Source organism: Phragmites australis, chromosome 16 (assembly GCF_958298935.1).
Source record: "Phragmites australis chromosome 16, lpPhrAust1.1, whole genome shotgun sequence".
NCBI lineage: Eukaryota > Viridiplantae > Streptophyta > Magnoliopsida > Poales > Poaceae > Phragmites > Phragmites australis.
In genome coordinates this window covers 20578672-20604924 of record NC_084936.1, presented here as the reverse complement: position 1 = coordinate 20604924, position 26253 = coordinate 20578672, and the positions used below count along the sequence as shown (strand labels likewise).

At 42.1% G+C, this 26253-nt stretch overlaps 1 pseudogene; it reads right to left on the bottom strand.

Moving 5' to 3' along the window:
• Window positions 1–976: 976 nt before the first annotated feature.
• On the bottom strand, window positions 977–21799 carry LOC133895127 (F-box protein SKIP28-like; annotated as a pseudogene).
• Between the last annotated feature and the right edge of the window lie 4454 nt (window positions 21800–26253).

Sequence of the window (26253 nt, the reverse complement as noted above, 5' to 3'; positions counted from 1 at the left end):
ATCTGTATTTATTAATATTATGTTAACCTAAAATCATAATATATATTTATTTTTTAAATTACAAATTGAAACTTCCATAATATAAGTGAGGTATAATTGCATCTGAAACAAATTCATGCATAGTAATTAATATAATTTAGCTACTTTAGCTTAACAATTCACCCTTAATTATGATCACGATGTACATAGGGAGGCTCATCAGTGTCTTCCATGAGAGCTAGGTCGACGTCCTTTCCGATAGGAGGTAGCGCGTCGAATTGATTATAGTCTTTCTCGTCAATAATATTCTCCACTTCAACAATCCTTTTTTTTTTTCTTAAAGAATCACGTGGCGCTCATCCTTGTTAGTCGGATCCGGGTCGTTTACATAGAAGGCTTGCATAACATCATTTCCAAGTACGAATGGTTCTTCTCTGTATCCAACTAATTTTTGGTTCACTATAGTCATACTGTACTTGTGAGGGAGAGAGTTCTGAAATGGTTCTGTTAGCTCAAGGTAGAAGAAGATGGAGAAGAGGGGAACATCACTGCCGGCTCATATAATCCATCAGCAATGATGTACATATATCAATGTCGGTCAGTAGATTAAGCCGACAGTGATGAGGGTGCTGAATATCACGACCAGCTCAATCCATCAACCGGCAGTGATGACCTTTATCACTATCGGTTCATAAGCCACGATGGCTGATTTTTCTCACGTGGCTTATGTATCAGCAGTGATACTCTATCACTGTCGGTACATGAGGAACCAGTAGTGATAGGACGGAATAAATCCAGTTCTGTAGTAGTGGTTGCATAAGACCGTGAAGTCTGCACCCACTTTGTTTGACGAAAGCAATAGGTTATTAAGCTTCTAGTTCGTCCATTTAGTCTCATAAGCACCACATGTGAAGATTAAGTCAAATAGAAAGGCTGTTACAGGATAGTCAGTCATATCAAAATACCGAATTCTTAGTTACCGAAAGAGGACAAAATTTCACTTCTCATACCCTTCTTCCGGACTGTCGAATGCGCATTCCTGACATGTAAACTGGCCAGTTGGCGATAAATTTTCTTTGAAATTTGACTACTTCTCACAGTAGGGACGGTTGCATGTGCAGCATTTCTCGAGCTTGAGCCAGCAGTCAATGCACAGAAAGTCAGAGCAGGCAAGTCCAGTCTCACCAAGCTCCTCTAAGTCCATGCACCCACCACATCTTTCACATCTAGCAACACAAGAGAAGCAGCCTCGACACCGGGACCGACTGTCCTTCATTTCCCTGACCTATAATCAGATCATCAGAATGGTTCAGGTCAAGTCAATAGACCTGCAGAAATACAAGACTGTTCCAATATTTGAACCATCTATTCCAAAGACGAGCAACAAAACAAAAACTAATCACCAAGTTAGTTTCATATAGTCCATAGGGGCGAAGAATATGAGTTTTGGGACCAATGCTTATGAAACACCGATATGGATACGACTTGGATACGGCACCGATATGCATTTGTGAAGTATAAAAATAAATAAATCATAATATTTGGGATACATCCAGGATACTTACCCCGATACTTACTCGATACGGCCCGGTCCAATTCTGCGCTCTCCGACCCATTAGCAACCCTAAAAGACATCGCATTTTGATACACCGCCGCCCGCGCCCGCATTGCTCCGTTCTCCCTCTCCTCTACTCAGCTGCCGCCCATGCCCCGCTGCTCTCTCTCGCCGGTTGCTACCGCACAGGCGACGACGTGTGAGCCAACGGCGAGCCGGAGCCCGGAGACACCGTCATGCCTCCACATGCTATCTGCCTTCCTGTCAGTGGTGAGCCAGAGCCTGTCGATGCCCTCCACCTAGATCCTGTGAGTTCCTCACTTTCTGTCCTCTGCTCCCTCTTTTTTCTTCCTTCTTTTTTTCCGTATCCCATGGTGTGCCCTAATTTGAATGCCGTTGATCCAAATCATGCACCTCGCGACGGGTGCAGGTGCAGGCTCGGTGGGTTCACCGCTGGGTGCACGATGGTCTTGCCTGATACGGTAACACGCCGCCTGAGGTGAGTGATACGGCGGGTGTTTTGCGGAATGCCCGTGCGAGCAGCAGCTTGCCCCGCAGGTGTTCAAAGAAATGCACAACCGAGGATGGGCCATCCTGCGGACGCGAGATCGCATGCCGTTCCAGTTCCAGCCCATCTTGCAAGATACGCAAGATGCATGATGGCATGCTCCAATGCCAAGCTGGACAGCACTGGCTGCAACTGTAGCAGGTATGTGCCCACTGCCCAGTCGCCTTCTTCTGTCAATACATGTTGCTGATGGTGTTGCTTGCAAATGGATGTCTTTGTTATCACGTCCACAAGTTGAAAGATGTTCTTTTCTTTTCCTATGTGGTCGATTCAAAAAAATGGTGTTTCTTTTCATGTTAGGACTTGGGAGACAGAAAGGAAGACTTGGATTAGAACGTCTTTAACGAAAAGCTGTCGTAGGTGTGAATGTTGTTTGCGTCAGAAGGAATTACTGCTGCTTGTGATTAATTAGAGATACCTTGCGAAGAATTTGTCACTTGACTGACACGGTCACAGCAACGCCATAGATTGATAGATTGGGTGGTGAAACCTCACTTTTATTCTGTCACTAATAGTAAGTTAGTAGTGATGGATGATAACCTATCACTATTGAGATCATTAGTGATAGGTCATAACCGTGATCTATCACTTATATTCAGTTATTAGTGATGGGTCGTAACTGTGATCTATCACTATTAATTGAACATTAATAATAGGTTATAATCTTGATCTGTCACTAATGATCGATGAATATTTTTCATATTTTTGAACAAAAAAAAGTTAAAAATAATAATTTTTCATTCGAGCCATCCTAACGCAAGTTCATCTCATATGCCTCAAAGTTTGCGTTCTATAAGAATCAAACTCACGACCTCCTCCTCGTGTGTGTAGCCACCTCACCACCTCTGCTATCACGTAGTTACGATAGAAACTGGATATTTTATCGTTTTAACCTTCTTTGCCAAAGGTCAATAGTAACGTGTCATAACTATCATCTGTCACTAATAACTAATTTTACCAAATTTCGTATTTTAATACTGTTGAGGTGAGAAAAAATAAGTGAAAAATAAAATAAAAATAAAAATATGTGTGAATACCGTCATTAGTGACTGGAGTAGGTCATTGGTGACAGATTACAACTTGACCTGTCACTAATTACTGACCTAGGATGACTCGTCACTGATGATCTTATCATTAGTGACAAGTCACAACTTGACCCATCATTATTATCATCAGTGACGGATCATGTTACGATATGTCATTAATAACTATTTATTAGTGACGGATTTATATCTGATCCGATCAGAAGGCACATTACTAACACGTCTTATTGAATCCGCCACTAATAAGATATTAGTGACGGGCGTAACTAATATGATAGGTGCTTTGCTGGTTTGTTACGTATGAATAGTTCTTCTAATAAACTGCAACGGGAATTTCCAATCAGAAGATTGAATGGGAATTCGAAGGATCATAGGTACAGACCTACAGTCATCCCTTGTACAATCAAATACCAGCCTCACATTTCTGCACAAAGGGCAGGCATCTACATCAAATAGGACGCTCATCGTCCGTGCTGAGCACTTCATGGACTCTGGTTGTAGAAAAGTGCTTGAGCATCTTGTAATTGTTGTTACTCTTGGACATGAGAGAGTTGATAACATCGAGATGGTGGTTAGTCATCTTGCAGATGCCATGGAGTCGGAGACAGCTTAGATTGCCTTTATGCTCATGCAGAAACTGAATAATTTTCACCAGACCATAAGCAGTTAATCCTGTAGATCTGGGCACGAAGAGCTGCAAGTAAAAGAAAGACTAGACGCACCTAAAGGTTACTGGAATTATTGAATAGGTGAAAGTGATCAAATGAGCATGAGTTCTCAGTAAATGTTATATTCCGCGGTAGTTGCAGAATGTTTTCACGCACATGAAATCTAGATTCTAATCCAGAGGTAATAAAATAGCGATCAAACAAATAGATTTGTATCCAGCAAAAAACAAATTTATACAGATAGAAGAGACATAAACGTTGTACTACATCTATCATGCAAATAAAGCATCAGGACCAATAAACGTAGTTTGAGGCGACAATAGTGTTCAAAATAGGTGACAATGAATCAAGGATTTATACAACAATCAGCTCATCTAAGCATTTCTCATTTTTCTTTTAGCTAGAACTTCTAAGATCACTCCAACAATTCAAAAGGACAACTTAACATTTAACTTTAGTAACCCTTTACAAAGTTGGGATCAACAATCATGGTTTCAGACTTTCAGTATGAAGATGGTCCTGATTGGTAACCCGTTACTGGTTCCAGCTAGTACAGTACAATGTACTGTATATGGTTTCATACATCCAGGGCAAATTTTTCCATATTTTCCACAGCTAGGTAGCTAAAGACAACAACGATGGCATCTCAAGCTGAATCAACTATAGGTTATGGTTTGCAAAAGTTGCAGTGTTCCAGTTTTTTTTTCTTTTCTTTTCTTTTTTGGTAAAGTGTGTTCCAGCTTTTCATGGCCAAGAATAAATAAGCACTTCCAGTGCAACGGAGCGTGTAGGGTAAAAAATGCAAATCTATCAACGTCCAATCAATGCAGTTTTTACTGTAACAATACAGATTGTTAGTTCTGTAATCCAAATAACCACCTCAGGAGCTAGACAAGCTCAAGCAAAAAAAAAGGCCAAGAAGCATAAGAGAATCCCAATCCAAGAGAAAGTAAGAGAAACAAATCCAGCACGATTTTGTAATTTACACTATTTTCAAAATTAAATAAAGAAGTAACTGCCTTGAGATACTTGTGAAGTAGCTTTGCAGTAAACTTCTATGCTTCAAGAAGAATTTACTTCGCAATGGCGTACAGCCTGTCCATTAAAATTAAATATTCAAAGATAATAAGTCAGCAATCATTAAGATCATGCTAAAGTCAAGTTAAAAAAGCAAGAATATTGAATGAATTACTGCAGAGACTGGCTATGGTGAGCATAAAGACAAGTGTCATTGGCATTTCGGAAGTCAGGGGCTTGTACAATGAGAACTTTTTATCACATCATCTCTATCAGTGTGCTGTGAGTGAGAGAATGTCTATACTCTGAAAAAGTAAGATCAAGATTTTCGGGTGGCAGAACTTTTAGAATAAGATTCAATCTGCCTCACAATTGAAGTGGAGGAAATGGAAAGGGAATTCGTATGTGTTTTGTGTGGTGAAGACAATCTATCATAACTTATTTCAGTGTGTTATTGAAATCTGTTTGGACTTGTGTTCGTGAGGCTTTAGGGTGGCCTCGGAGGCCAAATTCCATGTCGTACTTTGTGCAGGATTATTTCCGCCTCTTAAACGATGGACCGGAAATCAAGAAAAGACTTGGTCGGCAAGCCCTTGGTCATGATGTCAGTGAACTGCATGCTAGATGGGACATGGAGAGCATGCACATGGCCGAGAGAGATCTTTTCCCTGACGAAATGAATATCAATGTTAATGTGCTTCGTTCGTCGATGTTGAACAGGGTTGGCTAACATGTAGACTACATTGACATTGTTATAGTAGATAACAGTGGCAAACTGCAATGGCAAGTGAGTTCTTGGAGAAGCCAACATATCCAGCAATGTTTGCAACAGCATGAGAAACAACCCGATACTCAGCCTCAGCATTGGAGCGGGAGATAGTCATCTGGCTCTTGGAAGACCAAGAAATTAGATGATCCCCAAGGTAGACACAGAAGCCTGACGTAGATCGCTGAGTGTCAAGACATCTAGCCCAACCCGCATCAGAGTAAGCGGTGAGAGCCATGGTCAAGGATGTGTGAAGATGCAAACCATTGTCCAATGTGCCCTTGATGTACTACAAGATACACTTGATGAGCGCTAGATGAGGCTCGTGGAGATCAATCATGTGAAGACATGCCTGCTGAACATCATAAGAGATATCTGGCCTTGTAAGAGTCAGGTACTGTAGTGCACCTGCGAGACTCTGTACTTAGTGGCATCTGCAACCGAGCTGTTAGTAGAAGAAGACAACTTGGACTGAGTGTCAATAAGAGTGGTGGTAGAATGGCAATCACTCATGACAGCCTGCTGGAGAATATCAGACACATATTGTCTTTGAGAGAGAGAGAGAGAAATCTCATAAGTAGATCATGACATGGAGATGCTGAGGAAGTAGTGAAGGTCTCCAAGATCTGTCATGGAAAACTAGTTGTGCAGTCAATTGGTGAGTCAGGTGAGGAGCTCAGTAGAAGATGCCATGATGATGATATCATCAACATATAGTTAGTAATAGAAATGTTACCTCCTTCCCAGTGTGAAGAACAAACATGGATGTGTCAGAGGCGGAGATGAAGGCGATGAATCCCAATGATACAATGTGGGTGGTGAAGCACTAGTACCAGGCACAAGGATCCTGCTTGAGACCATAGAGGGATTTTGGCAGTCGATAGACGTGGTGTGGACATCTTGGATCCACAAAACTGGATGGTTGTTCGCAATAGACAATTTCATTAAGAGTGACACTAAGGAAGACATTTTTGGCATCTAGTTGATGACCAAGCCAGGAGCGAGAGACGACGATGATGAGGATGATTCGGATAGTGAACGGTTTGACAATCTGGCTGAATGTCTCATCATAGTTGATCCTCAGCTATTGGGAATAGCCATGGACAACCCAACAGGCCTTGTAGAGTGCCAAGAATCTTTGGAGTTGAACTTGTGCTTGAAGACACATTTGTCATACACGACATTGGCACTAGGAGGCTGAGGCATAAGGGTCCAGGTGCTATTATCAATGAGGGCCTTGTGCTCTTCTTCCATAGCATGTAACTAGTGCTCATCCTGCATGGCAAACCGATAAGATTTTAGCATAGGAGAGATGCCGACATTGAGGACAGAGAAGTCATATTTCTGAATAGGGACGATGATGCCATCCATGGCTTAGGCTCGCATTGGTTGCGGACCAAGAACAGTGCCCACTACTGAAGTTGATGCAGCCAGGACAGGTGTTGGGGCTGTAGGAGCAACCGCACCTAACATGGAGGCCACATGGGACCGCCTGTGCCTGTTGAGAAGGTAGGGTAGTCATAGGAACCAGTTGAGGCACAGGCAGACCAGGGAAGATATGGTTCGTCGAAGTTCTACAAACAATCCATGTCTCGGGCTAGAGGAGATGGTGACGAGATTGGTGTTGGAAAGGGGAACACATTTGTCTAACACAACATGACAAGAGACAATGGTGCAGTGGCTGCATGGATCGTAGCAGCGGTAGCTGCGAAGATTAGTGGGGTAGCTAAGAAAAATACAAGCAACATAACGTGGCTGAAGTTTGTGGGTTGTTGTGGAAAGTTAAGATAACAGAGGCAGCCAAAGACCCGAAGAACAGTATAGGAAGGATGGTAGTCGTGAAGAGTGAAATATGGTGTGGCAGAGCTTAGAGACTTACAAGGCCACCTATTTTAGAGATATGTGGCATCTTCTAGTGCTTTGACCCAAAAATGAGGTGGGAGCTACGCCTGAATTAGGAGGCTGCACACGGATGGCACGCTCAAACTTGCCGTTTTGCTGAGAAGTGTAGGGGCAGGAGTAGCAAAATGTCACCCCATGTCGAGTGAAAAGGGTGGTGGTCTTGTTGTTGACAAACTCTCTACTATTTTTGGTATGAATGGAGAGGATAGGAACACCAAATTGTGTGTTGACGAAGGTGAAAAATAACACTATGTAAGAAACCAACAAAGGTGACATGACATTAGTGATGACTGCTCATTATGTGCCACTAATGATCCATTAGTGATGGGTCCAGTGACGATGCGTCACTAATATTACCCTAGGCTGGGACCCATATCAAACCAGTCACTAATGATAGATCATTAGTGACGGATGAGGAAATCACCCGTCAATAATGACAACAGTGATGGGTCCGTTGATAAGCCATCACTAATGACATAGTCATTAATGACATAGTCATTAATGACATAGTCATTAGTGACGGGTAGCAACGACTAAGTCATTAGTGATAAGTGATAAAGGATATCCGTCACTAATAAATTAGTCATTAGGGACGAGTATAAAAAATGATTAAGTCATTAGTGGTGGGTATCATTTATCACCCGTCACAATGTTTATTTCATACCTGTGATAGGTCGCAAGGCATCTCAACTTGGGCCTAGGCTGCTGCGGCCTTTGAGCATGCCTAGAAGGGGGGCACCTGTGCGTCCACACGAGGCTAAAAAGGGCACAAGAGGGGTTAGGGTTTCCCTGCTCGACCATCGCCCCTGCCTCTCCTCGCCTCCTCTCATTTACACCAATCCACCGTGCTATGGGACCGTCTCTCCGTCGCCCTTGGCATCTCGCTTGCTCGATCGTCTACGCCGGCGTGCGCACCCAGTCGACTCCGCTGCCACGCGTGCCACCGCAAGGGAGCCCAAATCAGAGCTCGGCAGGTGCGTCCCCTTCCACGGCGTAGCCAGCCACCGATGGTAGCAAGGCCATCATCCTAGACGACAAGTTTTCCCTCGCAAAGGTGAGCGGCCAGAGTATTTCTTGCTTCTTGGAAGATGGTGAAAGCAAATGACGATTCTCATGCTGAGCAATTATGTGCTGAATCGCTCCTACTTTGCAGGTGTCCTTTTGTGTGATTAGGCTCTGTCTTGGGATCTCGCTCCTATTGTGAGTTCAGACTTCCTTTCAATCTTGATGTGTCAGTTTAAGAGATTCAGAATGCTCTGTCATGGATATTGTAATTGTGAGCTCACATGTTCTTGCATCTCAGGTATGGATTTGGGTCATATTTCAACCTTCTCCCTGGCTCCGAGTGGTCTGCTCTGCTAACCTGGAGATCAAGTCCACCCTTCTGGATGAAATCAAGCAAGCTCAGAAAGGTGATAAGGGCATGGCCTGAATTAGAGACAAGATGAAGGAAGGCAAGGCCACGTGATTTTCTGAAGATGCCCAGGGTGTTTTGTAGTTTGGGAACCAGCTAGTGGTTTCAAATGTCCAAGCATTGAGGAAGAAGATTCTTGATGAAGCTCATAACTCGTTGCTATCCATTCATCCGTTGAGCACAAAAATGTATGAAGACCTCAAGCCACGGTTTTGGTGGACTCGCATGAAGCGAGAAATCACTCGATATGTTGCTAAGTGTGATGTCTGCCGAAGAGTCAAGGACGAGCATCTCAAGCTGACCAGTACGCTCTAACCTTTGCCCATCCTCTCCTAGAAATGGGAGGAAATCGGCATAGATTTCATTACCGGTTTGCCAAAGACTTCTCAAGGGTATGACTCGATTTGGGTCATCATTGACCGGCTTAAAGTCAACACATTTCCTTTCGGTGAAGACTCGATACGGTGCCAAGGACTATGCCGAATTGTATCTCATCAGAATTGTTTTCCTTTATGGGATTTCGAAGAAGATCATTTCTAATTGAGTCACTCAGTTCACTTCCCATTTCTAGAGAAGTGCCACACCCAGTTTTAACGGCCAAAACTAAATATAGCCTATGTGTGCCTACGATGTTCAACACATATAAGGATGTTACAGGTGAAGTAACAATAGCAATACTTTTATTAAGTAAACAATAACTCTTCCAACGATTGACATATATTGTCTTCTATGAAGATATCTGCAGCGGAACAAAAGCACTGGTGTCCAACAACACTGCAGGCAACCGACCGGGAGACATGCGCCTAGAACGTCACAACCTCGTTTTGATAGTCTTTAATATCTTCACTCACTGAGCAGCAGCACACATATCGCATGGCATAGAGAAAATAGCAAGTGTGAGCACATGACGCGCTCAACAAGTGTGAGAAAGATAATGATTTGCAGGCTTATATCAAGAATAGGCTAACACATGGAATATTTGCGTAAATGCGAGTAATGAAAAGATATTTGGACTCAAAAAACATTAAACAATTATTAAGTGAATATAATCCATACAGTCCAACACCCAGTATATAAGGCTCCCCACCTTGCATATCATAGCCGCCTAGTACTCCCTGTACTATAACCAAAACCACAACCCACTAATCATGTGAGGACCAAGTCTCCCACAACCACGGGTACGGCTATTATAATAGTTTTTACACTCTACAGAGGTTGTCCAGCTTTCCCCACGAGTCAGTGAATTCTATGTTGCCGTGTTCGCAAAACACTTAACACACGCCAGTGTTATGCCACCAAAAAATCACTGAATGACATTTTCCACTAACTAGAACCTAATGCAGTATGCATCTGCCTACTAGGTTTCACCGCTAGGGTTTACGCGAGTATAACTCCTACCTAGAAGCCCCTTTTTGTCCTGACACAACACACACAGGATAGACTCTAACTAGAATATCACACCTTATCCATATCAGCCTCATGGTTGGTACGTTAATTCTTGAGTTATCGCTCCACGAACCGGTCCTTACTTAGGTTACTTGAGCAAACACTAAACCAACAACATAACCATGACAACCACCAAAACCACTTTGCTCAAGGCCTAATGTTCCATGTTGCTAGACCATTAACACATTGATGACCATTATTGCATAAGTTCATTAATCAAGTATATGACATTTCCCAACATTCCAAAAGCATAGCTAAACAAATCTACCTAAGAGACTCATATCAACTACTCCTTAGGCTTCAAGGAATGTAAAGGAAGAACTAGGTAAACTCTAACATAGGTGACTACTCATCCCATCAAGTTGACAGACATTGCATACAATTTTGTAAAACAAAACATTTAAAACATAAGTCCAAGATGATCAAGGACACTTGTCTTTACCCAATGCTGCTCAGTGTTGACGAAACCTTGGTCTTGAAGTCCCTTGAACTGCTCAAGAACGTTATCGATTAATCGCGAGAACTACCGACAAACAACACAAAGCAAACACTAAGAACAACATACCAAATATCATCAAAACACTTTAAAAATACTATGGTTGGATAGATATGATTTTAGAAATATTTAGACACAAGAATCGCCTAAATCAGAATTAAGATGAAAAGAGAACAGCTTTTGGGAGATGGATTAGACTGAAAAGAAAATGCTTATTTACTGGAACTATCTTCCTATGGGAAAAGACTTTATTGCACAATCACTGTGTTAGGCTTGATAACATCATAGCACAAGATTCAAGAAGTGTAGGGCAGACCAGACTTCGCTGATTAGGCTAAGGAGAATGATGTTGTGCTCACTTAGCATGCTATGCAAGTACCGTCATGAATTAAAGAAGGGATACGCTGAGATCTAGTCTCGACCACCCATGATCAAATGGCCGGGGTTACGATTCTATGTTAAAGATACTACCGGTGACTCTGTATAGCGGCGGTGGTTCAAGTTTCGTCGGAGATGGCAATCGGGTGCGTAGCCACTAACATTGATGTCGAGCTTCAAGGGTGTTTCAGTGAAACGAGGGAAGCATGGTGTAGAACGCAGAAAGACTAACTCAGCCGTATGGTTGGTTTTGGAAGGGGTCATCCAAGGTAGCGACAAAGACAGCGTTGACTGCTGCTAGGTTTGGTGGTGACCGCAAACAGACGCAACAACAAAGATGCTCGCATTCCAGGAGATTGGCTATGAAATTTGAGAAACCGTTTGAATAGAGACATTCATATTTCCTGGGAACACAATGGAGATGAGATGGGTGACGGCTGTGACATGCTGTGGTTTGCAATCGCATTCCAGTCGTGTCGCTGTATAAACGGGGATAGGCTCTTAGGGTCACATAGAAGACTCGATGGGACACGCCGTAACGTGGTTGGTGCATCCATACGGCTTTTAGATTGATGGGAAACGCGAATGCAAATCCGATGCGCGCACAAAACACATCCAGAAACTGGACAGGGCATGGTGATTAGACCTATGGTCGGCCGTGAACGTCGATGCCAATTGGCTACGACGCAACTGTCCACGACGGCGACAACCGTGGCGGTGTAGATCAGGCTTTGGCCAGGGCTCGGGCTTGACTAGGGACTTAGTATGATGGTAAAATAGTAGTAAGAGAGGAGAAGAAGGAGTCCTCACCTTGCTTCAATGGTTGAGGAAGAAGGATTCACGGAGAAGACAACATAGCGCATCACGGGCGGCGGCACACGGACAGGGCAACAGCGGCGTCTAGGGCTTGGGGGCATGGAATAGGGGTAGGAGAGAGCGTACAACTTCTATTTATAGGGATAGGGGCGGTTGATTGAGGTGGAGTCCAAGCCGGACACGAATCATATTCGAGTTCGAGTCAGTTAGAATTTCCTTTTTCGTAGCTCTCTATTTCAAGGACGATATCTCCACTGTCCGGACTCTAAATTGGACGTTTCTAGAGTCAAAATTGTATTACTCAAAAAGATCTACAAATTTGGTATTCATTGGGACTTCTAAAAATGTCACCTTAAGTTTCAAAAATGCACCACAAGATAAAATATTTAAACTCAGACTTATCTGCGCAGCACTGATTTTGGGGGCCATAACTCCCTGCTCTATTATCCAAAAGGGGACTTCCATAGATTCAAATCGAAGCTCTCGATGAGACCTACAACTTTGGTATTGTTAAGATTTTTGCATTTTAGACCGTTTTGGACAACGAAACGTCATGGGAAGTTGAGGCTGTCCAGGACTCTACGAAAATTTACAGATTTCACGGATCCTTTGTTTTGGGCCTTCTAGAAGACTTGTGTGCCGGCCAAGGGCTTGGGCTTGGGTATGATTGAGTCTAATGGCACCTTAGCCATATCTAGGGTTTTAGAAAAAAGAAACTTTTGCAAAGAAATTTTAATAGGGTTTGAATTTGAATTGAGCTTGGAGTGAATTTATGAGAAACGAAAAATGAGGTTGAACAAAAATAGGAGTAGATAAGAAATTTGAATTTGGATTTGGGTAGAATTTGAGAAAGAGGAGAGATTGAGTTTAAACAAGGATTTGGATAAGATTTGAATTGAATTAGAGAAGGATCAGGTATGATCAAGGATTGAATTGATGATGAATCCAAGAATTTTGAATTCCAACCGTTAAGACCTTTAACTTATTCACTATTGAGTTTTGTACAAACCTTTTCAAAACCTATTAAACTCAAAACACCAAAGAGAAAGAAAAAGAAAACGAACTCTAATGCATCTACTTAGCTCCTAACAAAACTCAGCATGCAATGCACACAAATAATAACCTATTTTGATTGATTGTTTATGAAAATAGATTTTAAACCTATTCTACTGGTGAAGCTATTCAATAATCTTGGAAAATTTTAGAAATATGATAAATCTGAAAATTAGGGTGTGACAAGAAGCCTTCATGAAGCCTTGTAAACCAAGCTCTTCTGCAACACTGCTTACCACCCTCAGACCGAAGGTCAAACAGACTGGGTAAATCAAATCCTAGAGGATATGTTGCGAGCTTGTGTTCTCACCTATGGAAAGAGGTGGGACATTTTCTTGCCATTTGTCGAGTTCTCCTACAACAACAGCTACCAAACGAACATTGAAATGTCGCCGTTTGAGGATCTTTATGGCCGAAGATGCTGAACGTCGTTGAATTGGTCCGAATATGGCAAACGGGCTTTTCTAGGCCCGGATTTGGTCAAAGAAGGTGAAGAGCATATTCTAGTTATTCAGAAGTGTCTTCTCACAGCACAATCACGGGAGGAAATTGGTATGAATTTTATTGTCGGTTTACCCCATACACAAGGGGGATATGATTCAATATGGGTTATAGTTGATCGATTGACTAAAGTCGCCCACTTTATCCTAGTTAAGACTGCATACAGTGGAGCCAGACTAGCAGAGTTGTATATGTCAAGAATAGTATATTTTCACGGAGTGCCAAAGAAGATTGTATCGGATAGAGGTACACAGTTTACATCCAAGTTTTGGCAAAAGCTACATGAGTCTATGGATACGAAGCTGAACTTCAGTTCCGCCTATCACCCTCAAACAGATGGTCAAACTGAGAGAGTCAATCAGATACAGGAGGATATGTTAAGTGCTTGTGCTCTAAAGTACGGTAAAAGTTGGGATAAGAGTCTGCCATATGCAAAGTTCTCATACAACAATAGTTATTAGGCCAGTCTTCAAATGTCTCCGTTTGAAGCACTGTATGGAAGAAAGTGTAGAACACCACTGTTCTAGAATGAGACCGAGGAAAGTCAAGTCTTTGGCCCAGAGGTTATACAAAATGCAGAGAAGCAAGTTCAGATAATTCGAGAGAATCTAAGGATTGCACAATCAAGGCAGAAAAGTTATGCTGATAACAGGCGAAGAGAATTGGTTTTTGAAATAGGAGATTTGGTCTATCTCAAGGTTTCACCACTTAGAGGTCTTCGAAGATTCAAAGTCAACGAAAGTTGTCACCAAGATTCATTGGACCTTTCAAAATAATAGATAAAAGAGGGGAAGTAGCTTATGAATGCCTAAAGAACAGTTGCCAATGGAAGAGCTAGATGTTCAGGAAGATCTCTCCTATATAAAGAACAGTTGCCAATGGAAGAGCTAGATGTTCAGAAAGTGACTAGAATGAGACCGAGGAAAGTCAAGTCTTTGGCCCAGAGGTTATACAAAATGCAGAGAAGCAAGTTCAGATAATTCGAGAGAATCTAAGGATTTCACAATCAAGGCAGAAAAGTTATGCTGATAACAGGCGAAGAGAATTGGTTTTTGAAATATGAGATTTGGTCTATCTCAAGGTTTCACCACTTAGAGGTCTTCGAAGATTCAAAGTCAACGAAAGTTGTCACCAAGATTCATTAGACCTTTCAAAATAATAGATAAAAGAGGGGAAGTAGCTTATGAGTGCCTAAAGAACAGTTGCCAATGGAAGAGCTAGATGTTTAGGAAGATCTCTCCTATATAAAGAACAGTTGCTAATGGAAGAGCTAGATGTTTAGAAAGTGACTAGAATGAGACCGAGGAAAGTCAAGTCTTTGGCCCAGAGGTTATACAAAATGCAGAGAAGCAAGTTCAGATAATTTGAGAGAATCTAAGGATTGCACAATCAAGGCAGAAAAGTTATGTTGATAACAGGCGAAGAGAATTGGTTTTTGAAATAGGAGATTTGGTCTATCTCAAGGTTTCACCACTTAGAGGTCTTCGAAGATTCAAAGTCAACGAAAGTTGTCACCAAGATTCATTGGACCTTTCAAAATAATAGAAATAGATAAAAGAGGGGAAGTAGCTTATGAGTGCCTAAAGAACAGTTGCCAATGGAAGAGCTAGATGTTCAGGAAGATCTCTCCTATATAAAGAACAGTTGCCAATGGAAGAGCTAGATGTTCAGAAAGTGACTAGAACCAAAATAATACCAATGTGTAAAGTGCAATGGAGTCACCACTCGAAAGATGAGGTGCCGTGGGAAAGAGAAGAAGACCTGAAGATAGAGTTTCCTCATCTTTTTTCCAATCTGTCCGAATCTTAAGGGCGAGATTCATTCCAAGGGGGTTGGTTTGTAACACCCTAATTTTCATTCTTGGAAATTCATAAAAATTTGCTAGATTTTACTTTGAGTTAAACAAATTTTTAAAAAGGTTAAGCCTGTTTTCTAAAAAGAAACTCTAATTTGACATAGGAAATATTTGAATAATGTGCATCCATGCTGTCCTTAGGCATGTAAGGTTTTTCTTTGTGTAGTGTAGTCCTTGTTTGAGTTGAATTTGCTTCAAATTCAAATTTCAAATGAATTTAGAAAGTTAAAACAAAAAGAAAAAGATTAAACCTTACCTCGGGCCGCCTCCTCCTCTTTCCGGCCCATCTCCCATGCCAGCCCGCTCGCTCCCGCTTCCCTGGGCCATGCCGCGCGGTCGAGTCAGCCCAGCCGCGTGCCCGCGCTCCGCCGAAGACGCCTACTCGGTCTTCACCATCGTCGTCTCCCACTGACCAGTGGGGCCCGCTTGTCAGAATCTTCATCTCCGAGTCGAAGAAGCCACCGCGTCCGAGTCTGAGTTCGCCGCCAATATCGAGTCCCAGGCCTTCCCGTGTCCTCCTGAGGCCCTATAAATATAGGCCACCTCTCCCCGAGCAGATCCAATCCGAGAAGTCACCGAGATCATCTTGAACCTATGTTTTTAAATGTTTTGTTTTACAAAATTGCATGCAGTGTCTATCAATATGATGGGTAGTCACTTATGTTAGTGTTTTCCCTATATTTTCCCTTATCATCTCTTGGAACCTAGATGGTTATGGTTAGGTATTTTTGTTGGGTAGATTGCTTAGCCATGCTTTTGGGATACTGGGAAGTGTCATAATCTTGACTAATGAACATATGCGACAATGGTGGTTAACTTGTTAATGGTGTAGCAACATAGAACCTTAGGCATTAAGCAAAGTGGTTTTGATGGTTGTCATGGTTATGATGTTGGTTTAGTGTTTGCTCAAGTAACCTAAGTAAGGACCTGTTCGTGGAGCGACAACCCAAGAAGTAATGTACCAACCACGAGGCTCATATGGGTAAGGCGTGACATACTAGTTAGAGTCTATCCAGTGTATGTTGTGTTAGCACAAAATGGGGCTTCTAGGTAGGAGTTTAACTTGCGTAAATTCTGGCGGTGAAACCTAGTGGGCAGACGATACTGGATTAGTCACTGGTTAGTGGAAAATGCCATTCAGTGATTTTTTGGCAGCACACCACTGTTGTATGTTAAGTGTTTCGTAAACACAGCAACATGGAATTCACTGACTCATGGGGAAAGCTGGACAACCTCTGTAGAGTGTAAAACAGTTATAACAGTCGTGCTAACAGTTATGAGAGACTTAGATCCTCACATGATTAGTGGGTTGTGGTTACGGGTTTGGTCATGGTTTTGGTTACAGTACAGGGAGTACTAAACAGTTGTGGTATGCAAGGTGGGGAGCCTTGTATGTTGGGTGATGGACTATTTGGGTTACATTTACTTTTTTAATATTTTTTGAGTTCAAATATGTTTTCATTACTCGCATTTACGTAAATAAACCATGAGTTAGCCTATTCTTGATATAAGCCTGCATATCATTACTTTCTCATACTTGCTGAGTACTCTATGTGCTTAACATTACTATCTCCTACAAAATATATGCTGCTCAGTGGAAGACTTTGGAGATTTCCAAGATGACGACCTAGCGTTCTAGGAGCGTGTCTTTCGGTCGGTGCCTGTGGAGTGCTTGGCCGCCGATGTTTTTGTCCCGTTGCTGTCGTTTAGATGCTGTCGTTTAGCTTTTGAAGTTGTTTAGTTGAAATCTTTATTGTAAGAAGTGAACGATTATAAGTGAAAGTATTGATTTTGTTAATTCACCTATGATGTACTTATGTGTGTTAAACTTCCTAGGCACACATAATCCACAGTTGTTTTTATCTGTTAAAATTGGGTGTGACACCCTACTTCTGTGAATTCTATGCGGGTAGCATCAGGTAGCCAGCAGAGCAGCAAGGCAAGTATCTAAGCATATTGAACCCTTGTGTTGAATTAAATGAAGTCAAATTTTATAAATTATGCTTATGTATGTTTGCATGAGTAGCGAGTCGATGTCAGGCAAAAATGGGTAGAACCTATGTTGTATTGCATATCCTCTACCTTGAATTGTTGATTATCCTCACCCTTGTCACCTCAATAATATTATTGATGTCTAGCCTAAGAGTTGTTTGATATGCTTAGCAATGCATAGGTCCTCGGTAGAAGTTGAGCAATGGTGATGCCGTTGTTCGTGAGCTTAGGGCTTACTTAATGTTTCACACTATTGATTATGTTGTTGAGATGGTTAAGATGTGAGAATGAGACGAGATGTTGGCGGTGTTAGGGGTATCATCTGTCGTGGAGGAGATTCCCGGGGTAGTTCATGGAGGGAGTCCGGATATTGTAGATCGTCTTGCATTGGTTAAGCACCGACCGTTGGCCGCCCTTGGCTTTAGCACTTACCGTACTCACTACATGCCTATCTAACTGTAAGGTAAGCCAAATACCTCTGTAGCTGTGATCATTTGGGTATGAATATCGATGGTGTGAGCGAGCAGGCTTGTAGAGGTATATAATTTGCTCCGGGAGTAGTTCTGGATACCTTCGCGCCAAGCAATGCATGTATCAAATAGTTGGGGCTTATTGGGAAAGGTTGTCACGAGTACCCCTTATATGGACCTTTGTGGTCATGCAAGCTAAATGGTCCTCATGTCGTGTGGGTAAAGGAGTACCCCCATGTAGGGTGTAAAAAAAGTTTGAATTTCCACACTCTCGGTCACAAGTGTGTCTTCTATCCATGCGCACCAACGTAGAGTCACGAGTTGTGGTTTGTGGTTGGATATGTTGGTCATGGGGAAGATGGTTTGTGTTACATACATGTTCATGATGATTCCAGTTACATTTATGTGTAGTTGGTCATTGCAAGGTATAATGGTATTATTGTTAGTTAAGTTTAGGTGATCACACATATGTTTAGGTTGCTTAAGCATACTAATGTACTTAACCTTGAGATTCTTTTTCTTGCTCACAGCTCAACGCATAATTTTTGGAGTTGAGCTATTTATATGTGCTCTTTATAGATTAAGTCTTGCGAGTACCTTCATACTTGGCATCTTACATGTTTTGTAGGTGAGGAGGAAGCAGTGTTTGGTTACTTCACGCTTACCGAGGGTGGTGACGGGTCTGAGTAGTGCATCCTACTCAGTTGACGTACTTTTGTGATGGAGCCTAAGGGTATATGGCTCCATCCTCCTTTTGTCGTTTATAGCATTAGCTTCCGCTGCGTAGTTTCTTTTGTTGATTAGGAGTTGAGCAGGTTTTAGTCTCCTCCTAGCTCTCTTTTGCTGTAAATTATAATAACTTGGTAGTACTTAAGAACTTGTAATATAATGTTAATTACTTGTTCTTTCTTAAGCTGTGTTGTGATGCTATCTGTTGTAAAGGCATGTGTTCCGATCTTAAGCACAAAACACAAGTTAGGACTATCGGGATGATATTCTAGTTAATTATTGATGTTGTGATTATGAATAATAATCCTCCTAGTGATTAATTAGAATATTATTTGGATGGTTCCCCCACATATACTCTCAGTCACCCATTGTTGCAACATTATTTTAATGATGCAGGAAAAGGTGGCAGCCATGATCTACATGAAGTCCATCTTATCTCGGAGACTATATAGGAAGCAGATGTTGACGACATGTCCAGTTCTCTTTTTTGCTAATACAAGAAAAAATTGTCTTATTTTCATTAATAGTTTTGAGGAACTTAGTTCCTCTTAGATAGCTTAAGTTGTTGTGCCACTTTTTGAGTATATGTAACTAATGCATATTTGCTTGTAACCCATTTTATTTTTATTTTTTATTTTTCAAAAACATATCAGTCACGGGTCTAGACCCGACCCGTCACTAATGTATAGTCATTAGTGATGGGTCGGGATCCAGACCCATCATCGAGGATTTTACCCGTCAGCAATGAGTATTATCACCCATCACTAAAAGTTATTCTGACGTAGTGTGATTCTAGTTTCGTAAATACATGGGAGTTGGAGTTCGACTTCGGTGCGGGTGTCCAACTTGTCAAACTCAAGAATATATGATTGGGGGATTCTTTTAATATATACACACATATATACATATACATATACATATACATATACATATATATATACATATACATATACATATACATATACATATACATATACATATACATATACATATACATATACATATACATATACATATACATATACATATACATATACATATACATATACATATACATATACATATACATATACATATACATATACATATACATATACATATACATACATAGAGATACTCAGAAAGTATATACATAAAAGATATGTATAACATAGAGATCTACCTCTTCTTTAATACACTAGAAGGGGAAATAAAATTATAGTTCTGACTTACAATCAGATCCACTAAATTCGTCAAGGCTAAAAAGTAAAAAGTAAATAGAAAAGAATATAGGTTGAAATGGGGCCGCCATTTGCTGGCCCATCCAGCCAAGTCCAAGATCCAACTTAAATTGTCGGTGCCCTAACTCCTCCAAACCCACACGCACCCATGCATAGTGCAGGGGTGGCGGCGGCGGCATCGGTCACTGGCAACTGCTACATCGACCTGCTCATCTGCTTCGTGGCACACAACATGGGCACACTGCTTGACAGCTCCATCACCTTGCACCTCCACCCCATAGTGCTCCAATACATCGCCTCCCAGATCAAGGCGATGTGGGAGCTCAAGGTCGTGAGAGTCGGCGTGCCACATGACCATCTCCATCATCGGCCACCTCCCTCGTCTCTCGTTCTCTCCTCCATCTTAGACTCACTAGAGAAGAGTCCAGTGTGCGTTGCACCATGTCTAGTGCGTGTTGACATGAATCCATGGCAAAAAAAAAAATTCAGACTCGTGAGTCCTGGTAACACTGGTGAAGAGGAAAAGTCCAATAAAAGTGGGAGAAATCATCAAAAAATAAAGAGGTAATATTGATAACCGCACATGCTGACAACCTGAGAAGTCCACAAGTCATAGTGAACTAAGGCAAAGAAAGCCCTAGAGACAGGGTTGGAGGCACTAAATGCCATTCGAACATGTTTGCCTAGCTGACACGCATGGCACATGTGCTTATTGGGCCTTATTGTTCGTGGATGACCGAAGACACTGCTGAACCGAGATGGTGGTATCACGACCAGGATGACCAAGGCGGTGATGCCACATGTCGAAAGAAATCACGGACGACATCAAGGCAGATGCAGTGTAAGGTGCAGCAATGGAGGAGAAGGTGTTAAGTTCACCCCACTATTGCAGCGACATATTACACCCTTCGTTCATAGGTCCTTCATAGAAAAGTCAAAATGGTCAAATTCTATAGCTCAAGAATCATCACAAGTAAATTTGCAAACAGGCAAAAGATTGCGAACCAAGTAAGGGACATGAAGGATATTATTTAGATGAAAAGATGTCCCTGATAGTGTATGTAGGATTGATTATACTCTAATAAGGCAATCAGTAGGCTGAATGATCTTATCCCTATAGAGACCTAGGCAATTCTTCAAAGTTGATCCTAACAAACGATAGGAATAAATTTAGAAGTCTACGATATATACTTCATTTTTATTGAATTTGAAAATTGAACCAGAAAATTTAGGTATATACAAAACTTAATTTTGGTATATAACAAGTTCAAATTTAAATAAATATGTATTAGGATTTTAGGTCAACAAAGTGTTAATAAATATAGATAGTACAAACTAAATCGAAATCACTTGAGTAGTGTAGCGGTTTGTTCGGTCTTACTTGGTGCAGGTCGTGGGTTCAAGTCTCTCTGCACGCGTGTGAAACTAAAACAAATTTTTTGCACCTTGCGGCGCCAACAGTGAAAGGGGTTTCACTGTCGGTAGACATATTGGGCCGGCAATGAAACTACTTTCACTGTCGGTGGATTTATTGAGCTGGCAATGAAAGTACTTTCACTACTGATGGTCCTCTTGAGCCGGCAGTGAAAGCCCTCCCCGATAAAATTGCTCGATGCCCACGCCCTCTGATTAGAAAATTTTTCCCCTTCCCTAATGTGCCCTCTAATGAAATGGCTCCCGACGCCGAGGAGCCCACGCCGCTGAAGGACCACGAGCCCGAGCCCACTGTCCCTGTCCTCCTCAACGCTGTCACTGTCCACCTCCCCGATGTCATTCCCGTCCTCCTCGATGTTGTCCTCCTCCTCCTTGGCCCATGCTCCTCCCCACTTTGGTCGCCTCCTCCTCGATCGACGCTCATCCTCGGCCCGTGCTCCTCCATGACTCCAGCCACCTCCTCCCCGACGATGACCGCCGAAGCCGTGTTGCACCATGTCTAGTGCGTGTTGACACGAATCCATGGCAAAAAAAATTCAGACTCGTGAGTCTTGGTAACACTGGTGAAGAGAAAAGGTCCAATAAAAGTGAGAGAAATCATCAAAAATAACGAGCTAATATTGATAACCGGACACGCTGACAACCTGAGAAGTCCACAAGTCATAGTGAACTAAGGCAAAGGGAGCCCTAGAGACGGAGTTGGAGGCACTAAATGCCATCCGAATGTGTTTGCCTAGCTGACACGCATGGCACATGTGCTTATTGGGCCTTATTGTCCGTGGATGACCGAAGACACTGCTGAAGCGAGATGGTGGCATCACGACTAGGATGACCAAGGCGGTGATGCCACATGTTGAAAAAAAATCATAGACGACATCAAGGCAGATGTAGTGGAAGGTGCACCAATGGAGGAGAAGGTGTAAAGTTCACCCCACTATTGCAACGACATATTGCACCCTTCATTAGTAGGTCCTTCATAGAAAAGTCAAAATGGTCAAATTCTATAGCTCAAGAATTATCACAAGTAAATTTGCAAATAGGCAAAAGATTGCGAACCAAGTAAGGGACATGAAGGATATTATTTAGATGAAAAGATGTCTCTGACAGTGTTTGTAGGATCGATTATACTCTAATAAGGCAATCAGTGGGGTGAATGATCTTATACCTATAAAGACCTAGGCAAATCTTCAAAGTTGATCCTAATGAACCATAGGAATAAATTTAGAAGTCTACAATATATACTTAGTTTTTATTGAATTAGAAAATTGAACCAGGAAATTTAGGTTTATACAAAAGTTAATTTTGGTCTATAACAAGTTCAAATTTAAATAAATATGTATTAGAATTTTAGGTCAATAGAGTGTTAATAAATATAGATAGTACAAACTAAATCAAAATCACTTGAGTAGTGTAGCGGTTTGTTCAGTCTTACTTGGTGCAGGTCGTGGGTTCGAGTCTCTGTGCATGCGTGCGAAACTAAAACAAATTTTTTGCACCTTACGGCAACATCAATGAAAGAGGTTTCACTGTCGGTGGGCATATTAGGCCGGCAATGAAACTACTTTCACTGCCGGTGGATTTATTTAGTCAACAGTGAAAGTACTTTCACTGCTGGTGGTCCTCTTGAGCTGGCAGTGAAAGCCCTCCCTGATAAAATGGCTCGACGCCCGCACCCTCTGATACTTAGAAAAATTCTCCCCTTCCCTCATGTGCCCTCCGATGAAATGGCTCCCGACGTCGAGGAGCCCACGCCGCCGGAGGACCACAAGCCCGAGCTCACTGTCCATGTCCTCCTCGACGTCGTCGCCGTCCTCCTCGATGTTGTTGTCCTCCTCCCTGGACCACGCTCCTCCCCACTTCGGTTGCCTCCTCCCTGGTCCGCGCTCATCCTCGGCATGTGCTCCTCCACGACTCCAGCCGCCTCCTCCCCGATGACGACCGCCGAAGCCGTGGTGAGTAGCCATCCCCCTCCCAGCTGAGCTATCATAGCTGGTGCTCTGGTCGAGCCATGTGATTCCCCTCCCTTCTTCTCTGTGTGATGTCGGCCATCGTGCCACTTTGATGCCCAGCCATCGTGTTGTTGTCATGTTATGCCTAAATTTACTCATCTTTTGCTTAAATTGATGAATATCTGTCACTTTGTTCCTAGCGAGCTAGAAGGGCTTGATTATACGAACTTGAATAGAATGGAGACTGAGCCAGCAAAACTAAATTATAGTGGCTTCCTTGCAAAAATTTGACGGCCTTATGCGCTTACATTGGCTCCTTTTTTCTAGTAAGTTGTGGATATTCTTCTCTAGTTTATTGCTTTGTATGTATTATTTGTTTCGAAATGCAATGAGAATGGCATGTAGATATAGAATTACTGATATGGAGTTGTGCTAGGCAACCTAATTATTCCTTTGGAAAGATTTATTTGTTTTCTGCATTTCAAGCAGTTGGAGCTTGACTTTTTTAGTTAAGCTCAAATGTTATTGTTTGGTGGACGCTGTGACATGGTATGTTGTTCAGCACTGGCATAGTTCAACTCCTGTTATGTGTTGTATTAAAAATTACACTATTTTCATACTTATTTTACTTTTTTTTTGTAAATGATGAAATTAGAGAACTATTTACCATACATATGACTGCAAAGCTCGACTGGGATGGTTATTACACATGCACCTTGCACATCTTTTCACTATCCCAGTCGAGCTTGTAGTTATATAATTATCTCTATAATCTGATGTGCATCAATCAAATAATAGACTCTTTGTTGGATAGTGATTGCATATGATGCTGGTGCCTGATTTTTGTTTTATTTCTTGCTTTTCTTCTTATACACCCTAATGTATAAATACTAATGCTATGCTTATTTTAGTACTGATCAATATAACATCATGATGAGTTTGTATGAAAAGCACTGTCAAGTATATCATTTATGCCTATTATCTGAAATTTAGGACCGCTATGATATGATATGTTGTCTATCGTGACCGGCAAAATGGAGTGTTCTCCATTTGGGAGGAATGCCACACAGAAGTCAATGGATTCAAAGAAGCATGTTACAAAGGATACAAGTCCAAACATGAAGTTGTTGCGGCATACAACAGTCACATCATCCAAGCCGAACTAAAATTGGCTAACTTCGAAAATAAGAAGAAGTGTGATTTCACATATAGAGATGTCATAATCCTAGTTCTAGTTGTAATCATCATTATTTTGCTATGTAAGATGTGACTTATAAGATCAATGTGTCCATTGTCAGTACCTTTATGCCTATTTTGCTACGTTAGATGTGACTTTTTGTTAAATGTGGTTCTAACATACGCAATTACAATATTATATATGTATGCATTCTATATATCGACTCCTTCATAGTTATCTCACTCTTTCGATAGCCTCTCTCCCTCCCTCATCGGCTTTATCTTTATCTCCCTCCTTTCTCAGCTCTCTATATGTAGACTACTCAACCACTCGTCGTCATCGTATGTAGAACTTTCAGGAAGGAATGGCACCACCAACCACCGATCCGGCCCAGGTATCAGGAGGAGATGTAGTGCCACCGCCAAACATTGAAGAAGGTAGCCCCAGCCACTACCTCAACTTGGAACCAACAGATGCCTGTGGAGGTGATGAGATAATTCATAAGTAGATGAATGTATCTATTCTACATATTATCGTATAAGTTCCCAATACTTTTTTCGCTTATGTGCAGATGTTTGATGCTCCGGAGGGTCATGACAATGAGCAATCCCAGGAGCGGCATGGTGTCTAAGATCCCTCGAAGATGCCTATAGGATGATTTGTGATCACAGAGGTCTCACCAGCAGAGGAGCCAACTGCACCTGAGAGAGTTCTGGGGCCATACAAGTTAGCCTGTGGTATTACCATTAAGGATCACATGCCCATCACCTACAAATTGTGGGCAGGCGAACGAGGTGATCCGCATGTGGTTCCTGATTCGATCAAAAACGATATCTTGTGGCCCAAGATATTAGAGAAGTTTGACTTCCCTGAAGGGACAGATATAGAAGTAGTTAAGCGTAAGATGCAAATGATCATGGGCATTTCATTTAAGAACTGGAAGGGCACACTGAATAGAACATATGTGAAGAAAGGTACAATACCAGATTTTTTCAAGTGGCCATAACTGGAAGATCATTGGTAAGCCTTTGTGGAGTACAAGTGGTCAGAAGAAGCACAGAGGTTGAGTGTGGTGAACAAAGCGAACTCAAAGAAGAACCTCTACCCCGACAAAGTCAGCAGTCTTGGGTACGTGAGGAAAGAACTGCAGAGGCAATAACAGCTAGATCAACTGCGATAGAGAGGTGTCACGCCTAAGACGGAGGGCTGGAGCGATCGATCAACGCGCTTCCTTCTTGGGAGGGGTGCTTCTTACTCGTATGATGGAAGCTTATGTTTTACGACCTCCAAAGACCAGGAAGTGACGCAAACTCTTGAAAAAAAGCTTGCGGAAGCCCATGAGCAATCTGCATAAAGCTCTTTCAAGCCAGACAGGGATAGGGACGAGCTCACCTTAGCCCTAGGAAACAAGGAGCACGGTGGTTGCACACGAGGCGTTGGGGTGATGTGTTAGAAATATGGATTTCCAGGTGACGTCGACAGTTACAAGAGTCAAAAGAGATCCCAAGCAAAGCGAGATGCAGAACGAGAGGCAGAACAAGCTAGAATGATGCAAATGCTTGAACAAGCACTACAACGTGTGAGGGAATATACAGACGAAAAGATAGACAAGCGGTAAAACAAGCCCTCGTGCGTGAACGGACTGCCATTGTGAGCGATCAGGAATGGCCCAGGGCGTCTTCTAATGTTGCGCACTCCAGCCCCAGTGCTCGTCAGAGTAACTGTGCATCCACAAGAGTTCCGAGAGCTGACCCTATCACTTATCCCGTGGACCTCATAACAGCACAGACACCATGTGAACTGCACATTGGTGCTAGGAACATTA